Raw genomic sequence first — 11,193 nt, forward strand, 5'->3', positions numbered from 1 at the left:
GCTGCGTGGGGTGTCACCTCATCAAGCGGGTGTCACCTCATCAAGCGGGTGTCACCTTATCAAACTGGTGTCACCTCATCAAGTGGCGCTACTCCTCACGCAGCGTCACCTCACCAAGCTGGTGTCACCTCATCAAGTGGCGCTGCTCCTCACGCAGCGTCACCTCCCCAAGCTGGTGTCACCTCATCAAGTGGCGCTGCTCCTCACGCAGCGTCACCTCCCCAAGCTGGTGTCACCTCATCAAGTGGCGCTGCTCCTCACGCAGCGTCACCTCCCCAAGCTGGTGTCACCTCATCAAGTGGCGCTGCTCCTCACGCAGCGTCACCTCCCCAAGCTGGTGTCACCTCATCAAGTGGCGCTGCTCCTCAAGCAGCGTCACCTCATCAAGCGGGTGTCACCTCATCAAACTGGTGTCACCTCATCAAGTGGCGCTGCGTGGGGTGTCACCTCATCAAGCGGGTGTCACCTCATCAAGCGGGTGTCACCTTATCAAACTGGTGTCACCTCATCAAGTGGCGCTACTCCTCACGCAGCATCACCTCACCAAGCTGGTGTCACCTCATCAAGTGGCGCTGCTCCTCAAGCAGCGTCACCTCATCAAGCTGGTGCGTCACCTCATCAAGCGGGTGTCACCTCATCAAACTGGTGTCACCTCATCAAGTGGCGCTGCGTGGGGTGTCACCTCATCAAGGTGGTGCGTCACCTCATCAAGCGGGTGTTACCTCATCAAGTGGCGCTGCTCCTCACGCAGCGTCACCTCACCAAGCTGGTGTCACCTCATCAAGTGGCGCTGCTCCTCAAGCAGCATCACCTCATCAAGCGGGTGTCACCACATCAAGCTGGTGCGTCACCTCATCAAGCGGGTGTCACCTCATCAAACTGGTGTCACCTCATCAAGTGGCGCTGCTCCTCACGCAGCGTCACCTCATCAAGTGGTATCACCTCCTCAAGTGGCGTCACCTCCACGAGCAGTGCCACCACCTCGAGCAGCATCACTTCCTCGAGCAGTGTCACCACCTCGAGCGGGCGTCACCTCATCTAGGGCATCCGCCCTTTTCAAGTGGCACTGTTCCTCAAGCAGCGTCACCTCGTCAAGTGGCGCTGCTCCTCAAGCAGCGTCACCTCATCAAGTGGTGCTGCTTCCTCGAGCAGTGTCACCACCTCGAGCAGGTGTCACCTCATCTAGTGCATCCGCCCTTTTCAAGTGGCGCTGCTCCTCAAGCAGCGTCACCTCATCAAGCGGGCGTCACCTCATCAAGTGGTGCTGCTTCCTCGAGCAGTGTCACCACCTCAAGCAGGTGTCACCTCATTTAGTGCATCCGTCCTTTTCAAGTGGCGCTGCTCCTCAAGCAGCGTCACCTCATCAAGCGGACTTCACCTCCTCAAGTGGCACTGCTCCTCAAGCAGCGTCACCTCCTCAAGCGGTGAGTGGCGTCACCACCTCGAGCAGCAGCACCTCTTCGAGCGGCGAGCAGTGTCACCTCCTCGAGCAGCGTCACCTCCTCAAGTGGCGATGCTCCTCAAGCAGCGTCACCTCCTCAAGTGGCGTCATCTCCTTGGGCAGCGTCACCTCTTCAACCAGCGTCACATCCTCAAGTGGTGTCGCCTCCCCGAGCAGCGTCACCAATAAATATGCCGAGGTCGTCACGTAGGCTAATTTTTGCCGAGGTCCTCACCTCGGCTAATTTTGGCCGAGGTCATCACCTCGGCCATGGTCGAGGCCCCGTGCCTCGGCCACTGTGACCGAGGTCCCGCACCTCGGCCACAATGATAACAAATAAAATAACTCTATTCCATTATGGCCGGCACGAGATCCGATCTCGCTAGCTACTTGACGAGAGAGTGTTTTTCTAGGTCAAGCCGGAGGCTTGATTTTAAAAACACCACACTCTAGTCCCTTAAGGCTGACACGAGATCCGATCTTACTAGCTACTTGACGGGAGAGTTGACCTCGGAGGGTGTTTTCTGGGTAAAGCTTAAGGCTTTGCTACGAAAACACCACACTCTAGTCCCTTAGGGCCGGCACGAGATCCGATCTTGCTAGCTACCTGACGGAGAGCTGACCTTTGACCGAACCTACGGATAGGCGAAGTGAACTCACGCAAGAGCCCTGAGCAAAAAAAAAATAAAAAAAATACAAAAAAAAAAAAACCAAAACCGTGACCTCGGCCCAGCGCCGAGGTCTTGCCAGACCTGGCCTCGTGCCGAGGACCCATGACCTCGGCCAACGCCGAGGTCACGCCAAACCTGGCCTCGTGCCGAGGACGCAACTAAAGAAAACAAAAAACCATCAGCAGCTCAGCATCAATGCTCAAACGGCAACATACCAAATTTTCAGCACAAGTGCCAAGCTACTACTCCCTAGCTACCTCAACCATCTCGCCAGCTAGGGAGTGGGGGGGCTGGTAACAGGGTAATTGGGTACCCGACCCGGAACCATTGGCATGACCTACTACCCAAGACACCTCACTCCTCAGCATTAATGCGCAACGGTCCAACTCCTCAGCATTGATGACCAACGTTCAGCTCCTCAGCATTGATGATCCTCAGCATTTAGCTCCTCAGGCATTGATGCCCAACATTCAACTCCTCAGCATTGATGTCCAACGTTCAACCAACGTTCAACTCCTCATCAATGCTCCGTTACTGAGCTGAAAGGAATAAAAAGACTCACAACCACATAGTGAGGGGGGACTTCTGACAACACTTCTGACGAGACAAAAACACTCTGAACTCAATTGTACACTGAGCACTGCACTCAATGTTGTACTCAAGTACTCAAACACTGTATCAACATCACATTCAAATAATATACCGGTAACACATTATTACCGTCAGTTAGTGTTGATGGTCAATCAAAAGCAGCTACAAAAATGGTGTGTTTAGAAATTGCTCTAGAAAGTGGATTAGTGGTTTCACCATTGGTGTGGGCATTTCCACCATTGAGAGATTTATCATAGACTTTCGTTAAATTAACAAAGAAAATTTAAAAATATAATACGGAGTAATTGTTAAAAATGTCCTATTACCCGGGACTCAAAAGACCTAAAAAGTCGAGATACAAGGAATCAACGCTTCCATTGATCTCCTAGAAAAGATTAGAGCACTCATATATAGCAACGTAACAATGACCTTTTTTCATTCTTATATATTAAAGGGAGGCAATAATTCCTCATTATGATTCATGTCTTCTAGGTCTTTATATTTTTTGTCATCCTCTAAAAATGGGAAACCAATCATTTTCGCAAATATTATCAAGATAGATTCTCATTTGTAATTTTCTTCCTTGGTATATGAAGAAATATTATGTCATTAAATTGTTGCAAGTTATAATAATATATTTCATTTATTTTCAGTTAAGTATTGTGTGAAAACAAAAACAAAACAAAACAAAACAAAACCAAAAAAAAAAAAGAAGAAGAAGAAGAAGAAGAGGAGTATTATGAAGGTGGGGGACATATATAGGACATGTAACCTTATTGCATTGAACTTCATTTTTGTCCTATACTAGATTACTAGCTAGCTAGGCTCTAACAATAGCCAACAAGAGAGATGTTTACTTTATGTTTTTGTCAAATTGTCAACAACTTTAACCAACAGAAATATATTTACCTTTAGTTTCTGTCAAATTGTCAATAATGACTCTGATTAAGATGAGAGTTTTAATTTGATAAGTTTTGATGATAGCATTGATATTTCATTATTCATATATAATGGAATATTTATTGACGCTTTCATTAAATATACTTGGATCCAGTGATTTTTTTAATCATAATTCTGTCAAATACTGTTTACTGAACCAGTAAACTAAGTTCATAAGTAGTTGTGACTATTTCTTTCCTACATGATAAGCATGCAGGTCCAATTTCCTTTATTTTTACCATTATTATTCTATTGTTTCATTTATTGATACTTGTTCTAATCTCGAAAATTGACAATGAACTTAATATATTTACAGTTTACTAACGATACACGGTTACATATATAGGCTATGTTTGGCGAACCTAGCTGAAAAGGTAGCTGAAAGCTGAAAAGTAGCTGAAAACTGAAAAGTTATAAGCTCGAAGCTGAAATCTAAAGAGCTGTTAACCTAGTTGTTATTGTGACCTATTTATGTACTAATTTCTTAGAGTTTGACTAAACTCGCCGTGAACAATGAAATATAAAATCATTCTTTATTATTTTTCATAAAAATTAAATTATATTCTTCATTCATTCATTCATCACCACGAATCAAACATGTTAATGATAAGTCAAGAGTTTGATTAATTTATTATTATTATTTTTAAAATACTCAAAAAAAATTTACAAGGTAATATATATATTATATATTTTCTAAAATATTTTCAGTTCAAAGAACTTAAGTCCCGACTGCCAGGTTTGAACCTATAACTACCTATTTGGAATGGTAATCGGAATGTCATCATGTTACATGTTAGTTGGCATTAATTTTTTATATATATCTAATATCTAATTTATATTCTTTTGTATTTTTCATTAACCATTTTTTTTGAAAGATTTCATTAACCATTAATAATAATAAAAATATTATTATAAACTATTAATTTGAATATAATATATGCTCTGTCCTATATTCAGAAATTTTAAAATAAACGTGCCAGGCTTATAGCAGAATTTGCCTCGTCTCATCTCCTGCACGTCGAGGTTAGATGGGGCTAATTTTATTGGATACAATAATTATACACTGAAAAAAAAAGAAAAAAGGAAAAGGCTCAATGTATTAAAATAAAATTGAAGCAAAGCTAGAAAATATTGGATTTTGAAAAAGTGTGATTTTAAACCTTTAATTATTAGCGTTAGTTTTTTTTAAAAAAACAATAAAAAATTATTAGCTTAGTTGTTTTGGTATTTAATTATCAAAGGTGAGTAAATGTCAGTGTGATTTTGGCTGCATATCAGCCACATCGCTTTCTTTTCCTTTTTTTTTTTCCTTTTAATTTTATTTACTAAAAATTAACTTATGTTGTCCATAATTAACAAATTATTATGTGGATCGTGATCCACACAGCTCGCTATTTAAAATAATTTAAAGTGACATTTGATAAACTAAGAATTGAGTGACTAAAATTACAATTTTTTCTTATTTTTTTTAAATGAACAAATTTGAATTAAAAATTATTGGATGAAATAGGTCAAATTGTATAAACTACAACTAAATGTATGTGTGAATGCATATTATTAAGACATGCATTTCAACCCTACATATAAAAAACTTTAATTATACATCTATAATATTAAATTTTAAAGTATCATATCATTCATTTAAAATAAAGATCAAGTGGGTATGACTGTATGAGTTAAAAAGTTTGTTTCGATAATCTTAAAAGGGAGTTTAGTTTATGGGATGCTATATTATATTTCATTAGGCAGTAGGATTAACTAGATACTCTGAGATTAAAGAATACTTTGTAGGGTCTCGTACTTTACGAAATGAATGTAATTTTGTTTTCAGGGAACAAGGTAAGCTCACTCTACACTTATGTAATAGCTCACAAATTACATAGAAGAGGTAAATTACATTAAAAAGATTTTTGTGTGATGAGTTCAACCAAGTGCGTGTTGATGACAAGAATTGAATTCGTGACTTTTAAATATAAGAATCATGTTTCACCCACTTGGTTGTCTCTTTCAGATCGTGAGAATATAATATTAGCATGTTTAGTCGTTTGAGATTATATTGTATAATTTATTTAAATATCCTTAATATATGTATTTGCAATTTACATTTTAGGTTATATTGCATAAATTAATATACATACACCAATAAATAAACATATAAATATAATTTATTTTTATTTATTTATACATACACGGGTATATATGTGTGAGTTTTTAAACGGCAAAAATAGAAATCAATGTGCGCTTTAGGGACGGTTTAGAAACGTAGGAAATGTTTTCTAAAAGTGAGGGGGACTTTTGTTATTGGGGATTCAATCTTTTCGGAGAAGCAGAAAAACAAAAATGCATGCAATTAAGTCAATTAATTAATTGTACTAAAAAAAAAAGCCAATTAATTAATTAGGTTGTTTAATTTGCTGCCATTATATTAATCATATATCGATGCCCGCCATTTTCGGGCTTTAATTCTATGTCTAATTGATTTTGATGCATGCATATATGCATGGGAGGAGGTGGGTTCGAACCTTAGTGCACGCCCATCCTCATAGATAGCCACATCTTTTATACAATAATATAATTATCTTCTTTACATTATAATTACATATACAACTCTATTTTACATAATCAAACACTCGAGATACATTAACCTATGTATTGTATTTCGCTCCCCTTGTTTCCCCTTTTCTCTTGCTTCTTGCACACCATTGCAAATTAGGTTAATCATCTTAAATATCTTCGTGCAATGTGCAAAATGGTGAAATAATATTGTCAAAGTGGTGATGATGGAGTTCAATTAGTTCCGAGTGCTTATTATGAGGAGTTAATAGTATTGTACTTTATATTCAAAAAGTACAACATGGCAGCACAAGTGAGTAGCCTAGCCACTTGCCTGCTCAAATAATTAGTAGTTTGATTAGTGCTACTATCTTTTGTACTTTATCTTAATTATTTTGTTTTCTTAAGTTATATTCGTAGATTTAGGTTTTAAGTTGACTTTTAGAATATGGGTAACCTAATTTTAGATCCACTGAATCTTGCCCATAATGCCGCACTTTTCAATTTACATCATACGAGAAGACATGAAATTTAATATTTTAAAAAAAAATTTGGGTGCAAAACTGCAAATCACATTCAATAACTTATGAATATGACACTTTACTCGCTCATCTCAGATGCAGTGGGTTCAAACCTCAGTGAATGTGATATTAACTCTTTTTGTTTCATATGTTGAGAAAGTAGTTATGAATTGATATTGCATTATTGTAATAAGTAAGTTACACGTACAAAATTAGTTTTAGAGTAAATGCGAACATTATGACCTTAACATGTAACTCTAAGTTGGGTGCAAGCTTGCAATATAACACTAACGTCTAACAATGAAGATTAAGGTTTTGAGTATCCAGGAGCTATAAGAACTAATAAGAGTAGAGTGTATTAAAATTGCTCCTTTGTTTAATTACGAATATGATATTTATATGTTACTTTAGGGTTATAATATACAAAATGGTTACAAATGAGGTGATTGCTTGTGTCATTTGGGCTCATGTCTGTCACAATTCGTTCTGATATATTTTACCGCATAATATAATCTACTGTGTGTAACTAACTCTAATGTCATCCCAGCCGTTGAATATTATTGAATGTATATGGTCAAGTTACCAGCTCGGTTGCCTATATCGTTTTGCCTTAGATGTTACGTTATTAATAGCATAAAAGTGTTATATGTATTCCCAAACTCTATTCCAAACTTTTACTCTCACTCTCATGCTTTTAATGTAAACACTTTTGATAAGACTCACATGATGAAAATAACTTATTATACCTTGCCATGTAAGGGAGTAAATTAAAAGTAATGGAGTAGAAATCAAGAGTATGTGTAGTAATACTCTTAATAGCCTAGCTGAGCTTCTAGGTCAGCTTGCCGAGCTGGACGTGAGACCGGTAATTCTTCCAACAATCGATATCCCACTATTATAAGACTCATTTGAATTTGTATAGAATTGCACTTGTAGAGTTTAATTGTTACTTCATTAGTAGTAGATTTGTAAAATGTACTAAATTGATTTATTTTCTTTTTTTAATACTTTTTTTTTTAATTATTTAATGATGATATACTTGTTTATTCGGATGTAATTTTATTTGAGTATATATTTATACAATTGTACCTTCCACTTATTATTATACAATAAGAATACCAATAAGGAGCAAATGTATAACAAATTAATGGAGGAAGCTTTCTTTTTAAAAATTATGATAAAAGTAATGTTATATTCCCTGTCACAAAAAGTTCTTAATTTTATATAGTTAGCTGCCATTTGACTTTTGGCTTATCAATATTTTAGAAGAATAAAAGTGAAATTTATCCTTAATATTTTAACCAACAGTAACAATTGAGAGTGATATCAGGTCTTTTTTTAAAAAGAAATAACTTTTGTTGCTGCCCAGGATCGAACTGGAGACCTTCAGTGTGTAAGACTGACGTGATAACCACTACACCACAGCAACTTTTGAGTCATAGGATTTGTTATTATATTTAAAAACGTTGTTGAAATAGGTATGTCATTACTAATTTTCTAGCACAATTAAATTGTCCAAAATTATGACATTTTTAGGTTAAAACTTTCCACCTTAGTAAATACTCAAAATTACATGTTTCCTTCTCAGTTCCAGTAGTGACAATTGAATTTTACTATTATAATTTGATAATTAATTGTAACGATATCAAGTCATTTTTTTTAAGCAAAATATTCCCATCAGTTAATTTTGGACAATCTAATTGTGATAGAAAGCTAGTAATTCCATACCTCATTTCAATACGTAATTTTAAATTATAATGTCTTATTATATTTGCAGTAAAAATTTTGAATCTATTTACAATAACAAACACTATAATCAAAAGTTGCTGTGGTGTAGTGGTTATCACGTCAGTCTTACACACTGAAGGTCCCCAGTTTGATCCAAGCAATTTTTTGCGTTCCTAATGTAATTCTGCTTAGGAATCAAACTGAACAATAATTACACCTTAATGAATCCTTCTTTAGAAGGACCCCTGGAGTTGTGTTTTCTGCTTAAAAGTTAAAACAGTTATTTGTGTTAGTGTTTAACTGAGTTTACAAGCCTTTTGTAGTGGCTACATATATGCAAGCCCAGAAAATTCACATTATAGAATATAGAAGAGTTTGAGTTGTTTATTCCAATCCTGGTATTCTAAGAACCAACTTCCAATTTGTTGCAGGCTTTTATGCAGACAAATTTTTGGGATACAAGTTTGTACCCTCAAGGAAGAAAGAAACCATCAAATCACCATGAAAGGAGTGAATGAGCGACTGGAACATGATTCCCATAATAGAAGATTACGATTTTAGTTTTTGTCAATTAAACCGGTTACATATGATTTTTTTTTAGTAAAGTTTACCTCTATGCAGAAAACAAGGAAAGAAAGAAAGGAGTGTTTGGTAGCTAAAGTCTGTACAATGCATAATGCTTCCAACCATTTCCAACTGCCAAATTTAAGGTTTCATTACAAACTAGTATTCTAGTACGTATCCTTTTCTTCCTGGCTGGCATTGGATGCAAAGAAGAAAAGTTAAGGTAAATACTCCAAACATCCAGGAATATTAATCGAAAACGATGAGTTAGCTCAAAAAGATCGAAACATCTTAAGGTCAAAATATTTTCAAAATCGATAATTCCAATGATCCAAACGGGCTATCTTGAGCCACTTAATACTATTCTTCAATTCATAAGCTTATATTTTGAAATATAGTGATCAAAATATAATGAGAGCTTTTTTTTTTTTTTAATTAATTTAATAAATTTATTACAAAATAAAATATTTTTATAAAAACATATCATGAAAAAAATATTATGATGTCAATAATGAAATATAGAAATTGAGATTTAGTTAGATTGAATGGTGTACAAGTTTATATTTTTTTGTGTAAATGCACTAAAAATGCCAAAAATTTTAATTGAGCATGCTCGATAAGGCCAACAGCTCAAAGTTTTAGCCTTTTAGGGTGAAGGCAAGAACTTTAAAGTTTAAACCCAACCAAAAAAATCGATAAGCCAAATAACCTGATAGGACTAACCTACAACAGAATGCCCTTGCCAACATCCCTACAAACAACAGCCTGCTAGTGCACCCAATTAAACTAAAGTTCAACAAACAACTGCCCACCTTGCTTACCTACTACATTAGGGAAGAGGTAACTAATCATCTGCTAATCCATTGCATCTAGACAAGACAACTCAGGCAATTGGTTCTTTCCCTGGGTGGTTCAATTGTAGCTTTTGTACATGTAAACAAATAACTTGATAATTGCTGACACATAATATGATAGCTAGAGGTACAGAAACTGCCAATTGCAAGTACAAAATGCGTCAATTACAGATACAGAATCTGAAGGTTATTTTTGGACTAAGGTCAGCAAGGTAAACCCTGGTCCATGGTATAATTTGCCTGGGTGGTTATTCATTGGGTAATGTTCAGTTCTCTTTTAAGGATTTGCTCAGAGAATGGAGTCACCAAGAAACAGACCATTTCAAAGACTAAGGGATGTCTCTTGAGAAAGTTAAGGACCATGTGCATACCTCTTATGGATTCATGGGAAGTCTCCTAATACTCTAATAGTGCAGTTTCTTTGAATGATTTCTTAGATAGAGGCTAGGAAATAGGAAAAAAAACTCTTAGGAACCTATAACTCTATGAGAAACTAATATTGAAAGTCCAAGGGGGAAAATTCTTCCTACACATAAAAAATTCCGGTGCTATAACGAATCAGAATTAATTTACTTATCAGCTATTCTATACATCATCTCTGTAGGGCAGTATGAACTACATAAAAGGAAATTTCAAACTCAATAGGATCATCACTTCCTTGAGTTTCATGTTCACAATGCTTCAGATGACTCAGAAACGGTTAATCCATTCATAAATTCAAAGACCTTTTCCCATCTTTAGCTATTATTTAATGTATATATATTATATAATATAAAATATAACTCTCAACAATGAGATAAAAGAAACAAAGGGTATTGCGAAGTACTATGGAGATATCCTACCAGATTGGCACTGTAAGCAAAACAAAACATTAAGGTCCGCAAGTTACCACATGTAATATATGCACAATAAAAGTCTGGCATAAGCGGGGAAATCTAATGTATCAAAAATATATGCACAATAAAAAAAGGAAGCACGGGATATGCAACTACTTAAAGCAGTTAATGCTTTGGTGCATTACATACTGCAAAGTCTGCAATAGCCTATTAAAGATTTTGCATTCTTTCTAGAACCATATCTTCCTTGGTAGGTGAACTGTGGAGCCATAGATCCCAACAACATGTTAAACTCAGACTCATATAAAAGGCTTCTCTTTGCTAGAGAACGAGATCAAATCATAAGCAGACATCAGAAACCGAAACATTTGATGCATTTTGGTTCATGTATGAGGGGGCTAAGTCGAGGAGTTTAATCTTACACTAAACCTCCTCTCATTAATGTGAAAACTCAGATAGATTCACAACACCTATTATACAAATGAAGAAGGAAAA

The 11,193-nt window shown here is 36.5% G+C and overlaps 1 non-coding gene across 1 annotated transcript; it reads right to left on the minus strand.

The window, feature by feature from the left end:
• Window positions 1–8,072: 8,072 nt before the first annotated feature.
• On the minus strand, window positions 8,073–8,145 carry TRNAV-UAC. Its single transcript has one exon. It is a non-coding gene; the product is annotated as a tRNA-Val (tRNA).
• Window positions 8,146–11,193: the final 3,048 nt, after the last annotated feature.

Source organism: Ipomoea triloba, chromosome 10 (assembly GCF_003576645.1).
Source record: "Ipomoea triloba cultivar NCNSP0323 chromosome 10, ASM357664v1".
Classification (NCBI taxonomy): domain Eukaryota; kingdom Viridiplantae; phylum Streptophyta; class Magnoliopsida; order Solanales; family Convolvulaceae; genus Ipomoea; species Ipomoea triloba.